Source organism: Lolium perenne, chromosome 5 (assembly GCF_019359855.2).
Source record: "Lolium perenne isolate Kyuss_39 chromosome 5, Kyuss_2.0, whole genome shotgun sequence".
In the NCBI taxonomy this organism is placed as follows: domain Eukaryota; kingdom Viridiplantae; phylum Streptophyta; class Magnoliopsida; order Poales; family Poaceae; genus Lolium; species Lolium perenne.
The window spans coordinates 27532068-27548314 of record NC_067248.2 but is presented as its reverse complement, the minus strand read 5'-3'; the positions used below and the strand labels follow the sequence as shown (position 1 = coordinate 27548314).

At 46.3% G+C, this 16247-nt stretch overlaps 1 pseudogene; it reads right to left on the bottom strand.

Annotated features, from left to right (window-relative positions):
- Positions 1–258: 258 nt before the first annotated feature.
- Positions 259–1695, bottom strand: LOC139831438 (uncharacterized; annotated as a pseudogene).
- Between the last annotated feature and the right edge of the window lie 14552 nt (positions 1696–16247).

Sequence of the window (16247 nt, the reverse complement as noted above, 5' to 3'; positions counted from 1 at the left end):
GTCGCCGGCGTCAGCCATGCACGGCGGCGCCGCCAATATATGGTCGCCGGCGTCACCCATGTATTGAAAAAATTGGGCACAAATTCTGGGAACAAAAAGCTGACATATTCAACATAAATTCTGGGAAAAACAAGCTGGCATGTTCAACATAAATTCTGGGCCAAACAACCTGACACATAATCTGAAATAAACTGACATTACACAAACTACAGATTGAAACTGCTATTCATCCATTACACAAACTACAGATTCAAACTGCTATTCATCTTCTTCGAAAACTGGACGATTCCTAGTCCTATTTCCTCCATCATCATCATCATCATCACTGCAATACTGGTACATTGTCTGATCAACCTCCTCGATTTCTTCAGGAACAACCTCCTTGCTCCGTTTCTTCAGTTTGTCCACAATGACTTTTTCAAGTAGCACACGTTCCTGGTCACTTCTCGTCCTACTCCGTGCAGTGCCTTCTTTTTCTTGCACAGGAACTTGACTGGAATCTTCATCTTGATATGACAGTACAGCAACACCGGGTCCCTGTTCATTTTCTTTTACACTCCATAGATGTCTATGGTGAAATTTCTGCACCACTTGCCATTTAATTTCCTTTCAAGGAAGTGTCTGGCACATAAAAGACCTTGGTTGCTTGTGATGTCAGGATGAAAGGATCATTCTTGTACCAAAACTTTTCTATGTTAACACTTTTGAAGTGTCCATCATCGTCGAATCCGGGTTTCCTACCACCAAGGTCAAACCAGTCACACCGGAAGAGGACAACTGACCGATGGACGCCACCGCTGGAGTTGTATTGCAATCTGATGATGGATTTGAGCTGACCAAAGAAGTCAATGCTGTTGCCATCATGATCTCCCTCAGAAATGATTCCACTATTTTGTGTCTTTCTGTTCTTCTCGCGATCAACAGTATGGTACCGAACACTGTCAACAACACATGCCGAATATAGTCTCACTCTAAAATCTGGTTTGCACGCCAAAGCATAGAGATCAGGACAGACATCATTTCGCATTTTTCCAATCTGCAAAAAATCAACCAGGGGGTGAGTAACACACACAGAAAATTTATATCATGAACTTTTCCAATCTTCAGAAATAAACCAGCTAAAGATCTCACATGAGTCTGAAACCATCTAGCAAAGTTCTTGGCAAGCCATCTATCAACATTGATCTGACCACCTCGTTGGTTCAACTCTTCTTTGCACAGCCTGGAATGGCAACAGAAAAAATATCCTAATTATTATATGGACAGGCTGCAATAACCTATCTATATACGGGAATGAAGAGAAACGTACTCGATGTATGGATCAACCTCAGGGCAACTTCGGAGCACATACCACACCATCTTGTCATAGTCCTCACCTGCATACACATATTGAGAGGCTCCAATAAATTTCACACCGTGTTTGAAAACAGACACATCACCAATATGTGAATCATCCCGCTCCGGATTTCTGCTTGGACGGTTGAATCTTGTTTCAACATCGTCGAAGTATCTCGAGCAAAATGTCAGGCACTCATCAACAATATATGCTTCGGCAATCGATCCCTCCGGCCTGGCATTGTTCCCGACATAATGCTTCAATGTTAGCAACCTTCTTTCGACTGGGTACATCCAACTGTAATGCACTAGGCCTCTAAGCCTTGCCTCTTTTGGTAAATGGATGGCCAAATGCACCATCACGTCGAAGAAAGATGGGGGGAAGATCTTCTCAAGTTTGCAAAGAATAACTATGATTTCCTTTTCAAGTCTGTCCAGAACGTCTCTCTTCAGTGTTTTGCAGCACAGCTCTCTGAAGGAATTTCCAAGCTCAGCAACCACTTCATATATGTCTCCATGGATTGTTCCTCGCAGGCCAGCCGGTAAGATCCTTTGAAGCAATATATGACAGTCATGGGTCTTCAGCCCTTGAAGCTTGCACTTATCAGCAGCAACACACTTGGATATGTTAGACGCGTACCCATCTGGAAACCTCACAGCTTTTATGAATTCACAAAATGCATTTTTTTCTTGTTTACTCATTGTATACCACGCCTGTGGCATCTCAAAAGAGTCCGCTGAAACAGGCTGCAAATGCAAGTCACGTCTTATGCCCATGTCTTCCAAATCAAGCCTTGAATTCACAGTGTCCTTTGTCTTGCCTTGTATGTTCATGAAAGTACCAATCAGATTGTCACAGATGTTTTTCTCGATGTGCATTACATCGAGATTATGCCTTAGCTTTAGATCTTCCCAGTATGGCAAGTCCCACAAACAAGACCTACGGCTCGAACACTGACCGTCCTCATGTTTCCTTTTCTTCTGAAGCTTGCCTGGTATCACATCTCTAACCCTATCAAGTTGTTCCTTCAGCTCTTCTGGAGTGAATTCTGCTGGCTTCTCACGGCTTTCAGAAGCACCATTGAATTCTTTGCTATTTCTCAAGGATGGTACCGAGGTAGCCAACGGTGGTGCCCAATAAAGCAGATTTTGTTCCTTAATTTCTTGGAGCAATTCTCTTTGTCACCACGCACACATGCCTGGTAACCAGCTGTGGCCCTCCCTGACAATGTGTGCAGTGCCGGATAATCATGAATGCACCATAAGATTGCAGCACGGAGATCAAACTTGTCTGGACTATTGGCATCATATGATTCTACACCTTTCCAGAGCTCCTGCAGCTCTTCCATCAAAGGCTCCATGAAGACATCAAAATCTTTTCCTGGATAGGATGGACCAGGGATTAGCAATGTCAGCATGAAGTTGGACTGATCCATACATGCCCACGGTGGAAGGTTGTATGGCACAACGAATACAGGCCACATGTTGTAGGAGTTGCTCATATTCCCGAAGGGATTAAAACCATCTGTGGAAAGTCCAAGCCTTATGTTCCTGGCATCAGCGGCAAAGTCTTTATGAATATTGTCAAAATCCTTCCATGCATCCCCGTCTGCTGGATGACTGAGTTCATTCTTCACGTCTTGCTGCTTCAGTTTGTGCCACTGTACTTCCTTTGATTGCTCCTTTGAAAGAAACATTCTTTGCAGCCTTGGAATCAATGGGAAGTGCCTCAGCACCTTCTCTGGGATCGGTCTCCTACCATCAGCATCTTTCCATCTGGAGGCTTTGCACTTGGGGCAATTATTCTCCTTGGCATAATCCTTCTGGAACAATACACAGTTATTCGGGCACACATGGATACTATCATAACCAAGTCCCAACCTGCCAATTATGCTAAGTGCCTCCTCGTATGACTTTGGTATTGAGCTAGTAGGGTATTGCAAGGCCAAAATCAGGAGTATCGCGTTGAATGCAACGTTTTATGTGTCATGTTAACTAGTACGAAAGACGGAACTGGGATACGTCAATTTTCTTGGAAGACCCTTCACGAAAAGGGCTATCACGTCCGGAGTTCTATGGCTTTTAGGGGGAATGACGTACCAAACGGCCTGTGGCACCACATAGTTTGTCGGAACGAGGCCATATTTGGCACGTGCGTGGGCCCTGGGATGGGAAACAAGGCCCCGGGCGCGGATTTCCAATCCGACCAACGGGCGACCCGTTTTTCATTTTCATGGTGCCGAAACGGGTTTTTTTGTGAAGCAGCTACATGGGGCGCATTAGAGTATCGAGCCCAACCACCGCGCGGTGATAGGAGACCGCCTACGCACCACCTATCACATGCCATATGCGCGCGTTAGCTATCTGGCAATCCCTCGGGATTCCTGCGGTTTCCCGCCGAACCCGCTGGAAACTGACCGGATTTGAACTAGGGGTACACTTTACGTCTCTCCAGAAATTCGGGGTAAAATGTTTTAAGGTCTACAACACGTCATTTTATGTGCTAAATTTTGTCCGTTTGAAGCGTCCGCGAACGGGTGCACCAGCGCCCCCGGTACGGCCATACCGCATGTCCTGGGGGTCCCGTTTTGGGCAGATGGCAAAGCGAACAAAGTCAAAATACCCCACGGAGCCGCGTGGCGTCATTTTATGTGTCATGTTAACTAGTACAAAAGACGGAATTGGGATACGTCAATTTTCGTGGAAGACCCTTCACGAAAAGGGCTATCACGTCCGGAGTTCTATGGCTTTTAGGGGGAATGACGTACCAAATGGTCTCTAGCACCACATAGTTTGTCGGAACGAGGCCATATTTGACACGTGTGTGGGCCCTGGGATGGGAAGCAAGGCCCCCGCGCAGATTTCCAATCCGACCAACGGGCGACCCATTTTTCATTTTCATGGTGCCGAAACGGTTTTTTTTTTGTGAAGCAGCTACAGGGGGCGCATTAGAGTATCGAGCCCAACCACCGCGCGGTATTAGGAGACCGCCTACGCACCACCTATCACATGCCATATGCGCGCGTTAGCTATCTGGAAATCCCTCGGGCTTCCTGCGGTTTCCCGCCGAACCCGCTGGAAACTGACCGGATTTGAACTAGGGGTACGGTTTTTCTTCACCCAAAATATTCTGGGAAATATGTTCTTAGGTCTCTGCGACACGTCATTTTATGTGCTAATTTTTTTCCGTTGCGCGCCCATGATGTGAGTGGCCTATGGCATGTGAGATCCAAACCTCCCGAAAGAATCTACTATCGCATCTATTTTGAATCAATGTAAACCAAGAAAATCTAATATTTTGGAACCACTCCAGAGTTGGAATTGAGATGCAGCAATTATTTTTGAAAATCCTTCACGATCGGACTACCACGTTCGGAATCTTGATGTATATAGAATGGGATAAAGCTTGCATATGCCTTATGATAAAGCATATAATTAGTGTGTGCAAGAGACATATATAATTTGACCTAATTAACCAAACATTTTCTGATTTTTTTATATAATTTATTAAGGATTCTAGGAGTTTCATATATCCCTATATTATTATCATTAAAGGAATGAAGGTGACACACGTTTAATTACATGATATTCTGTTTTTAAAATTATTTTAACCTACACCAAATTATATGCATTATTGCACATTTAATTATTACTGTTTTGCACGAAAAACCCACAAAATATCCCTCCTACTTAAATAAATTGATAGAGGCAAAACCTTACAAAAAAAAACCCAAAACTCTCCCGCGTCCAGCTCCCGCCAGCTCCACCGAAATATTTTGAATCCGCCCGCCAGCTCCACCGAAATATTTTGAATCCGCCCGCCACTAACCTAAGCTGGAAAGGAGGGACATTTCAGTCAAATGCCGTACGAGCTCCCTCAATTCCCCTCCCACTCCGCTCCCCAATTCCCCTCCCACTCCGCTCATCCCCACCGATGCGATACGAACCCCAATTCCCCTCCCCTCCCACTCCGCTCATCCCCACCCGCCGACGGCCACCGACGAGCGGCGCTCCGACGAGCGGACGAGCGGAGAGCTACCTGCCGACGACGGCCGCGCGTGCGTAGACGCTCGCCACAAGATCTACAGGCGAGTTCCCTCCTCAACCCGACCCCTCCCCCCTCTTCTATGGCCTTTTCTTGACCTGCTTAGGGTTTCGTCGGCCATGGCTAGGGTTAGGGTTTGCTTGGCATGGCATGGTTAGGGTTAGGGATTTCGTGGCATGGCTTGTTTCCTTGGCTTGTCCAGGGTCAGGGTTGCTCGGCCTGTCATGGTTCTTGCTGCAACCAGTCCATGGTTGCTTCGGATCTTGCCTGGCTCAGGCTCTGTAGATTTTAGATTTGGTTTTTTGCAGTTCCTATATGATTACCTGCTGCCGATCTTGGTTGCTATATGCAACCGTTCCATGGTTGCTTCGGATGTTGATTGGCATGTGTCTTGCTGCAACCAGTAGATGATTGCTGCGAATCTTGCTTGGCTCAGGCTCTGTAGATTTTAGATTTCGTTTTCTGCAGTCCCTATATGATTACCTGCAGCCGATCTTGCTTGCTGGGGGATTTTACTTGGCTTGGGCTCTGTAGATTGTACATCTAGTTTACTACAGTCCATATATGATTAGCTGCTACAGATCTTTCTTGCTGCAACTAGTACATAATATGATTACCTGCTGCGGATCTTGGTTGGTACAAATGTTTACCAAGGCATGCCCTTTTATATTTCGTCGATGAACATTTATATTGCCCTTTTATCCTGTGTTGATGAAACTTCTCCCAAACAAAGTTTGGTTTCCCTGTTTATCTGTACATGCCTACAGCTTTATCTGTGTACATGTCTATTGTTGTATGAAGGGATATGTCTAATGATTATAACTTGTTATCTTCTTAGGTAATACTATCAAGGTCTGACCTACTTCAAGGAGCAAGGTGAACCAGGTGATTGTTGATCAACATGAACCTATGTTGCTTGGTTCTTTAATTGCATCCATATGTTGTATCTGCTGTCACTAATTGTTATTCTTTTCGTGCCAGCACATATCCAACCCATCAACATCAGGCATGGCAAAGACTGGGAAGAAGCAGCTGGCTGGTATGCGGCTTCATCCTAACATCATTGTGTCTAATTGATGCTTATAATCGGGTGCTGGGGTTTTTTGGTTCTGTCTGAATATTTCTGTACCCTAGGATTAAATGAAACTAAAAGCTGGTAATTGCTATGATTAAACAATTTACCTTAGTTGTTCGAGTTGGCTTGCTTCTATGCATTTCAACCATCAATCTAATGGTTACATATTTTTCTCATACATGTAAAGAAGCGCCCCTCACTGAGATAGAGAAGGCCAGGGCTAGGACAATGATGCGGAACAACCGTGTCTTACAGTCCCTGGGTATTCCCGCCGTAGTGTCAATATTTAGGAAGTCACATGGTGGTCGAGGTGGATGTCGTTCCACACTTTCAAATGATGAGTCATCTGCCATAACACAAGGCGAGAGCTCAGATTATCATCCGAGCAATGACCAATTGGTTGACCAAGAGGATGGGGAGGTTGAAGGGAGTATAGGGGAACACATTGAGAAGTTGCATCCTGCTTATCATCTTTGGAGGGTTGGCATTACTTGTATCTGTTTTCTTATTTCTGTTTTGCTGTAACCTGTGATGTAATGCCATTTTGTTTTGCTATTTTTGCGAGGCATTGAAGGATCCCAAGAGTAGAAAGAAAAAGGCTTCTGTTAGAAAGACAAGCCCAGGGAGGAGGAGTAAGAGGTTGCAAAAGGAACAAAGTTCAATGCCTCTTTGTAGAGTGTTTGTTGATGCTCCAGGAGGGAGAAAGAGGCATCTGGATCCAGTTGCTGAGGCTCCTTCCAAAAGAGTCACCAGGAGGACATCAAGTGAAGCGTCTGCAACCAACAATGAAGATACTCCGCCCCGCAAAAATCGCAGTAGCTCACCGCAGATTGATGAAAGGATCGATGAAGCAAGCACTATTCGCAGGGACACAGGTCCTACTGCATCTGATGTCATTGTCCATCAGCACTTTGATTCTGATGGTTTTCTTGGTCCTGAGGATGATGAAGGCAAGTTTTTGTTGGACAGCTGTCCACACTATCTACTGCCTTTTTTGTTTATCTTTATAAACTCTTTTGGATGTGGGTGCTGCTTTCTGACATGATCTTTGTATGTATGCTATTCAGGTGGAACCACTGCTGCAGGTGGCCGTAAAAGGAAGGGCACCGGGCTGGAGCAGATTTGCAAGGGGATGGGAGTCAAGCTTACCATTGAGATTCCTCCAGGGCTGAAACATCCTGAGAAGCCTTTGCCTGCTGCCAAGTTTGCATCGGAGGGTGGAATGCTTGCAAGAGGCCAGATGCCACTCCTTCCGCATTTCAAGTTGTACAAGAGGGATGAGAATTTGTTGGCCGACTTCGTTGGAAAGATGGGGGTAATCTTCTTCATCACCAGTTCATTTTTTAGATGATAGGAGTGCTTGCTTGATTTTTCATAGTTCATGATAACTAACCTTGTCCTTGCCCTTGTTTGCTTTGTAGGCAAATTTCAACATGGACACAGAGTCGGAAGACATCCAGAAGGCTTGCGCTGACATACTGCGGAAAGTGTCGAAGAACAGGCGCTACATCCTGAAAAGGGACTACTTCGACAAAGTACCAGCAAATGAAGTCAGCGTCAAGTCCCCTGTTAAGGATGTCTCAGATGAAGAATGGGAAGCTCTAACTGCTCTGTGGGTAACCCCAAGACACAGGGTATGTTTTTTTGCTTCAGTTGCAGTCATTAGTGCTTGCATGGTAGACATGATGCTCATCTTTATAGTGTGCATATTGCTGAATATCATGATTGTGCCCTTCTGCAGGACACATGTATCAAGAACAAGGACAGTCGTGCTGCGGTCAAATTTGGCCAAAAGACTGGCTCTCGTAGCTATGCTGCTCATTGATGTCTACGGGTGCTTCTATTCTTGTAGACAGTGTTGGGCCTCCAAGAGCAGAGGTTTGTAGAACAGCAGCAAGTTTTCCCTTAAGTGGATCACCCAAGGTTTATCGAACTCAGGGAGGAAGAGGTCAAAGATATCCCTCTCAAGCAACCCTGCAATCACAATACAAGAAGTCTCTTGTGTCCCCAACACACCTAATACACTTGTCAGATGTATAGGTGCACTAGTTCGGCGAAGAGATAGTGAAATACAAGTAGTATGGATGTATATGAGTGGTAATAGTAATCTGAATAAAATATGGCAGCGAGTAAACATGCAGTAGAACAATAAATAAACGGAGATTCGATGTTTGGAAACAAGGCCTAGGGATCATACTTTCACTAGTGGACACTCTCAACATTGATCGCATAATAAATAATAACTTCTCTCATTTGTGCTACATATACTCTTGTTTGATAATGAACACCATTCGTTGCGTAGGATTACACGAACCCTCAATGCCGGAGTTAACAAGCTCCACAACATTCGATATTCATGTTTAAGTAACCTTAGAGCATAATAGATCTTTGCAAAATAGACCGAGTACTAACATAGCATACACACTGTCACCATTACACTATGAAGGGGGAATAAATCACATCAATACTATCATAGCGATAATCAACTCCATAACCTACAAGAGATTATGATCATAATCTACGACAAGAACCACACGATGCACACACTGTCACCATTACACCATGCAGGAGGAATAGACTACTTTAATAACATCACATGAGTAGCACATAGACTAGTAGCGATACAAAGCTCATCATATAGATCTCAATCATGTAAGGCAGCTCATAAGATCATTGTATTGGAGTACAGAGAGAGAGATTAACCACATAGCTACCGGTACAGCCCCTTAGCCTCGAGGGAGAACTACTCCCTCCTCATCATGGGAGCAGCAGCGTTGATGGAGATGGCGGTGGTGTCGATGGAGGAGCCTTCCGGGGGCACTTCCCCGTCCCAGCGGCGTGCCGGAACAGAGACTCCTGTCCCCCAGATCTTGGCTTTGCGATGGCGGCGGCTCTGGAACTTTTCTCGTACCGTGGCTTATTCGTATCGGGGTTTTAGGTCAGGGAGCTTATATAGGCGAAAGGGGAGCCTCGGAGAGGCCCTGGTGGGGCCAGACAACAGGGGGGCGCGCCCCCCCTGGGCCGCGCCGCCACCATGTGTGGTGGCCCTGTGGCCCCCCTCTGCTGACTCTCGGGTGTTCTGGAAGCTTCCGGTGAAAATAGGGTACTGGGCGTTGATTTCGTCCGATTCCGAGAATATTTCCTTACTAGGATTTCTGAAACCAAAAACAGCAGAAAACAGGAACTGGCACTTCGGCATCTCGTCAATAGGTTAGTTCCGGAAAATGCATCAAAACGATATAAAGTGTGAACAAAACATGTAGGTATTGTCATAAAACAAGCATGGAACATCAGAAATTATAGATACGTTGGAGACGTATCACTCATCTGTATGCAACTGTAAGAACACTCTTACATAATTTCCTTTTGCATCTTACTCTTGTCTCCACAAGCTTATGTTCTGATTCTTGGTGAACATCATTTCCAGAGGGAGGAGCACAGAGGTGAAGAGCTTGATGCGGTCGACATCTTTAAGGCGACCCATCACAGCAAGAAGGATGGTTTCTCTGAGGAAGCTCTAGCTGCAATAGTAAGTGACTTGTTCATTTCACTTTTGTGAACCATTCTTGGACCTGTGCTTTTCCTGAATTGATGAATGTTTTGGAAACGGATCTCAGGCTGATATGGAAGCTGAGATGGCTCTTCCTGTGCCAGAAGGTGCACCTCCAAGGTCTGCAGTCGCTGTTGTTGCAAAGGTTCTTACCAAAGAAGCCAAGCACAGCACTTTCCTGAAGAATGCTGGACTTCAGCCCAGTTCCACTGTCAAGCTCAACAAGCCCACAGCAGCTGCAGTATCGGCGCATGTTCTTGACCTGGAAGCACAGCTGAAAAGGTCCCAGGAGGAAGCTGAACAGATGAAGCAGCAGTTTGCTGCCATCATGGGAGAAGCAGCTGCCCAGAAGGAGAAGCTGCACAAGCTCAGCGTGACAAGGACTTTATGGAGCTCCTCAAGCGGACTGAGGAAAGTGACAGGAGGGTTGCTCACATGTTGTCCGTCTTGGGAGCTTCTGGGAATTAGCTCCTGCTGCTAATCGTATCCCTTTTTTGTGTCCCGCCATGGAATTTGGGTCATATCCTGGCAGCGTGACAAGAACTTGGTCGGTCATATCCCTTTTTTGTGCAACTTGTTGTTGCGAATTGGTTGATCATGTAGTGAATCTGTGAACTTTCTTGACATGTTGGTGAATCTGTGAACCTGTTCATTTTGCTGTTGTGACTCTGCTGTGAAATTTGCAGATTTGAAATGTTGTCTTCTATATTTTGCTGTTGAATTTCCTAATTTAATATATGCACTGTTAGGCTAGTGTGGGCTCTTAAAAGGCCAAGGCCCAAAGTAGCCTAGAAATACATGGGCTCTTAAAAGGCTACAGCCCAACAAATAATTGATTGCATTTTCGAAAAATGGGAGATGAAAAGGCCAAAAAAAGCCGAAGCCCAAAAAACTTGCAGGACCGTAAAAAGGCCAAGGCCCATAACTTTTATGGACCCAAAAATGCCAAGGCCCAATATCTTTATGGACCCCAAAAAGGCTGAGGCCCAAAACCTTTGTGGAACCTAAAAAGGCCTAGGCCCAAAACCATAATGGACCCTAAAAGGCCACGGCCCAAAACTGTAATGGGTCCTAAAAAGGCCACAGCCCAAAACTGTAATGGGTCCTAAAAAGGCCACGGCCCAAAACTGTAATGGGTCCTAAAAAGGCCACGGCCCAATGAAAATTGGCCCAGGCCCAGTAAGTACAGCAGCTAAAAAGGCCGTTGAAAAAAAAATAAGCTAAAAAGGCCGAGGTAATTGGGCCAGTTATGGGCCAAGGCCCAACAAACCCGAAAAAATAATCAGAACTAATGGGCTCAGCCCACATAAGGAGCTGAATGGACCGGGCTGAATTCAGATAATGACGTTTCTAATTCGTCACAATTTTGCCACGTCGGATTGCCACGCTGGACTCGGGGGCAGGTGCCCATGACGTTTTGGGAACGTCATGCCGTCAGTGACATTATAAAATGTCACAAAGCTCTACGACATTTTCAAGTGGAACGTCTTAAGCAGTCACTGCTGACTCCCAGCTTTCGACGTTTTGAAAAGCGTCACGGTAACGTCACAAGCAGCCATCAGTGACGTTTCAGTGACACCTTATTTTTGTCAACTTATGGCAGATTTCTTGTAGTGTCTGCTGTTTTTGGTTTCAGAAATCCTACAAAGGAAATATTCTCGGAATTGGACAAAATCAACGCCCAGGGTCCTATTTTTCCACGAAGCTTCCAGAAGACCGAGGGGGAAACGAAGTGGGGCCACGGGGCGCCGCCACACTAGGGCGGCGCGGCCTAGGGGGGGCCCACGTGGCCCTAGCATGTTGGGCCCCCGTGACCCCTCCGACTCCGCCCTTCCGCCTACTTAAAGCCTTCATCGTGAAACCCCCTGTACCGAGAGCCACGATACGGAAAACCTTCCAGAGACGCCGCCGCCGCCAATCACATCTCGGGGGATTCAGGAGATCGCCTCCGGCACCCTGCCGGAGAGGGGAATCATCACCGGAGGGGCTCTACATCATCAGGCCCGCCTCCGGATTGATGCGTGAGTAGTTCATCCTTGGACTATGGGACCATAGCAATAGCTAGATGGTTGTCTTCTCCGCTTGTGCTATCATTGTTTAGACCTTGTGAGCTGCCTAACATGATCAAGATCATCTATTTGTAATGCTACATGTTGTGCTTGGTGGGATCCGATGAATCTAGAATATTATGTCAAGTTGATTATCAATCTATCATATATGTGTTGTTTATGTTCTTGCATGCTCTCCGTTGCTAGTAGAGGCTCTGGCCAAGTTGATACTTGTAACTCCAAGAGGGAGTATTTATGCTCGATAGTGGGTTCATGCCTCCATTTAATCTAGGACAGTGACAGAAAGTTCTAAGGTTGTGGATGTGCTGTTGCTACTAGGGATAAAACATCGATGCTTTGTCTAAGGATATTTGTGTTGATTACATTACACACCATACTTAATGCAATTATCTGTTGTTTACAACTTAATACTGGAGGGGGTGCGGATGCTAACCCGAAGGTGGATTATTTAGGCATAGATGCATGCTGGATAGCGGTCTATGTACTTTGTCGTAATGCCCTGATTAAATCTCATAGTAATCATCATTGATATGTATTGAATCTTTATTTGTCAATTGCCCACCTGTAATTTGTTCACCCAGCATGCTAGTTATCTTATTGGAGAGACACCACTAGTGAACTGTGGACCCCGGTCCATTCTTTTACATCTGAATACAATCTACTGCAATCATTGTTCTTTACTGTTCTTTGCAAACAAACACCATCTTCCACTCGATACGTTTAGTCCTTTGTTTTCAGCAAGCCAGTGAGATTAACAACCTCACTGTTACGTTGGGGCAAAGTATCTTGATTGTGTTGTGCAGGTTCCACGTTGGTGCCGGTTTCGCTGGTGTTGCGCCGCACTACACTCCTCCACCAACAACCTTCACGTGCTTCTTGGCTCCTACTGGTTCGATAACCTTGGTTTCATACTGAGGGAAACTTGCTTCTATACGCATCATACCTTCCACTTGGGGTTCCCAACGGATGTGTGCTTCGCGCGTATCAGGCACTCGTTGGAGTAGTGTCCCACCACACCACACTCATAGCAAGTGATGGTTGCCTTGTCCTTTGTTGCGACGGGGATGGCGTTGCTCCCAGTCCTTGGAGCGGTGTTGGTGTTGTGGTTTTTGGTGTTGGGGGCTCTGGGCGGAGCGCGGTTGAAGTTGTTGTTGTTGTTGTGGTAGTTGCTACTGTTGTGGTGGCCGCCTGGCCTGGGGTTTCCTCCACTCCGGTTTTGATAACCCGGGCGTGAAGTCTGCATCTGGGGCTTGCTGTTGTTTCTCGGAGTGAAACCTCCGCTTGAGCTGGGGCGATACTTCGGGGCATTGCTGGGCCCACTCTGATGCATCATGCGGCGCTTGCGGTTCTCATTTGCTTGGTTCAGCTTGCCTTCCATCTGGATGGCAGAGTCTACTAAGGCTTCAAGGTCGGCGAAGGGAATGTTGACGAGGACAGTCTGCATCTCATCATGCAGTCCGTTCAGGAATCTCTCCTGCCTCTTCTCGGTGGTGTCGGTCTCGTCGGGGCCGTACTTTGACAGAGTAAGGAATCTGTCGCGGTATTCTACCACCGTCATCCTGCCTTGCTTGAGTTCACGGAACTCATCCCTCATCTTCTTGATAAGACCCGGGGGCACATGGTACTTGCTGAACTTGAGCTTGAAATCTCCCCAAGTCATGACTTGACCCACGTTCATGGCACGGGTGCTGGTCCACCAAGCTCTTGCTGGTCCCGCTAAGTAGTGCGTGGCAAACAGCACTTTCTCATTGGCCTCTACTCCAGCTAATTCTAGGTTGTTCTCCATGGTCTACAGCCAGTCATCAGCATCCAAGGGTTCTTCAGTCTTGCTGAAGACAGGTGGGTTGGTGTTCTGGAAGTTCTTGAGCTTTGACCCAGGGTGATCATGGTTGCCATGGCCATAATTGTTGTTGGCCAGCTGTTGCAGTGCTGCTATGTTGGCTTGGCGTTCAGCTCTGTCCGTCTCCCTGTCTGCCATCAGGGTTTGCAGCAGTTGCATCATTGCATCCAGATTCGCGTTGCGATTCGGACGAGCCACCTGAACATGGAGACATATCATGAGATAAGAGGGAATTTCTATGGCTTGTTTGGGTAAGTTTGAAAATATTTAAAACTTGGAAACTTTTTGATGATGAACATAACACACAAACATTCATTCATTCATCCATCACATATTACAAACTAACACCCCCATGGTTTTAAGAACCATTCTTCTCATGCTACGATACAAAGAACGGGATACAACTCACACCTACATAAGTGATCTAGTGCAACTACTCCTCAACATCTACATCCACATCGATCGGGATGATTCCATCCTCTGCGGCCTCCAGGAACTCGTAGTCCTCCTCCTCGGTGAACTCGTCCTCCTCAAAGTCATCGTCGTCACTCAGGAAGGCTCCTCCTCCCTGAAGGTCGATGCCTCCATCGTCATCCTCCATCTCTCTCAGCTAGTCCTCTTGGGCCTTGACCGTGATCTCCAAGGCTGTTATCTTGGCGCGAAGGCGCACTATGGTAGCGTCTTTCTTGGCACGCTGCAGACGGAGTGACTTGCGATCCTGGTTGAGCATCTTGATGGCATTGGCGTGCTGAGCCAAGGCCATGTGAGTCTGGTTGGCGTAACCACGGGAGTTATCCAGCTCCTTCTGAGTCTGGAACAACATGTAGTCCAGATGGTCCACATGGTGCCTCAGCTGGGGGTGCATCTGCACCTCCATGGGTGCTCCAAGGGAGTCACGCCTTGCATGCATGGCGAGCAAAGCGAGACGCGAGTACTGCTACCACGTTCTGTCCGCACAGACGGGCAAGTGCTTCCTGAAGAGCACGAGCGAGTCTGTCCATCCAGCTGCTTTCCCTGAAGGAAAAGAGGATCCTCTCTGAGGTGGGAGGCTCCATCTTGCCCCTCAAGTCAGCGGTGATAACCCACTGAAGCTCCCCTCCGTGCTGGTCGTTGACCTCGACTCCGTGAAACTCAGGGTGTGGGCGTCCAAGGTACTCCGACAGGCCGTCAAGGTCCCTCTCGAAGATCAAGTCCCCACCGTTCCCGAGCTGGTAAAACATGACGTTGGTTGGCTCCATCTGAAAGTGAGTTGGATGAGCAAGTTAGAGAGTAAACAAGTGTGTCAAAATTTTAAGTACTTTTATAAGGAAGAGCATGGCATATCATTTTGAACAGATCTCAAGGAAAAGAGGGGGTATAAATTTTTGCAAGTATTCATTTCCTTTGTTTTTGTGAAACTAACTTTTTCAGAACGTCCATTCTAAACTAGGGTCTCCTAAGGTCAAACAATGGCTCTGATACCAACTTGTCAACACCCGTATTTTTAAGTCCAGATGCCTATTATGTCATTCATCGCAATCCCAGGAATATTGTTGTTGCGAGGCATAATAGTTAAGTATCACAGTCATCATTCATTACAAACCATATTGTCTTACAACTTGAATCACATGATCCATATTACACAAATAGTTGATCTATTGATCAACGAACAAACACAAGTTCATAGCGGAAGCGTAAAGATAAATGGACTCTCTAGTCCACAGGCCAACGCTTGACGTCAGAAGACTCCTAGTTGTCGTAGGCGTCCTGCTGTTCATCTCCTTGGTAGTTCTGTTCATCTTCATACTCTGGCCATTTGAATAGCCAGGGACAAAGCCGTGAGTACTTTAAGTACTCGCAAACTAATACTTGAGTAAGTGCTAGCAATTTTAGTAAGGGGTGCTAAGCTCTAGTTTATTTGCATAAAGCCAATTTTAGTTCACAAGTATTTGATAAAAGACTTATTCATGTGCTAACTAACTCAAGTGGGAACATTAGTGTCATTCCCACAACTCTGTTGTGATTCAAAAACAAGTCACCCTGCACCATTCACTTTATCAGCATTTTCAAGATTCTGACACTGGAAACTGTATGGCCTTTCCAACCGTCCGTAACCATGGACACGGCTATTCGAATAGGTTTACACTCTGTAGAGGTTGCACACTTGTGCCACAACATTTGATTTCATCCGTCGGGAGAATCCCGAATCATCGTAACACAGCACGCGGATCATCAACCATAACCTTTCATTTACAAACCCTAGTATGAGCACCTCTCCCTATGAGCTTGGCCTCCCAGTGAAGACCAACTGTCAACCTGGGAACTGCACAGGGCTTGGCCGTACAATTCACCTC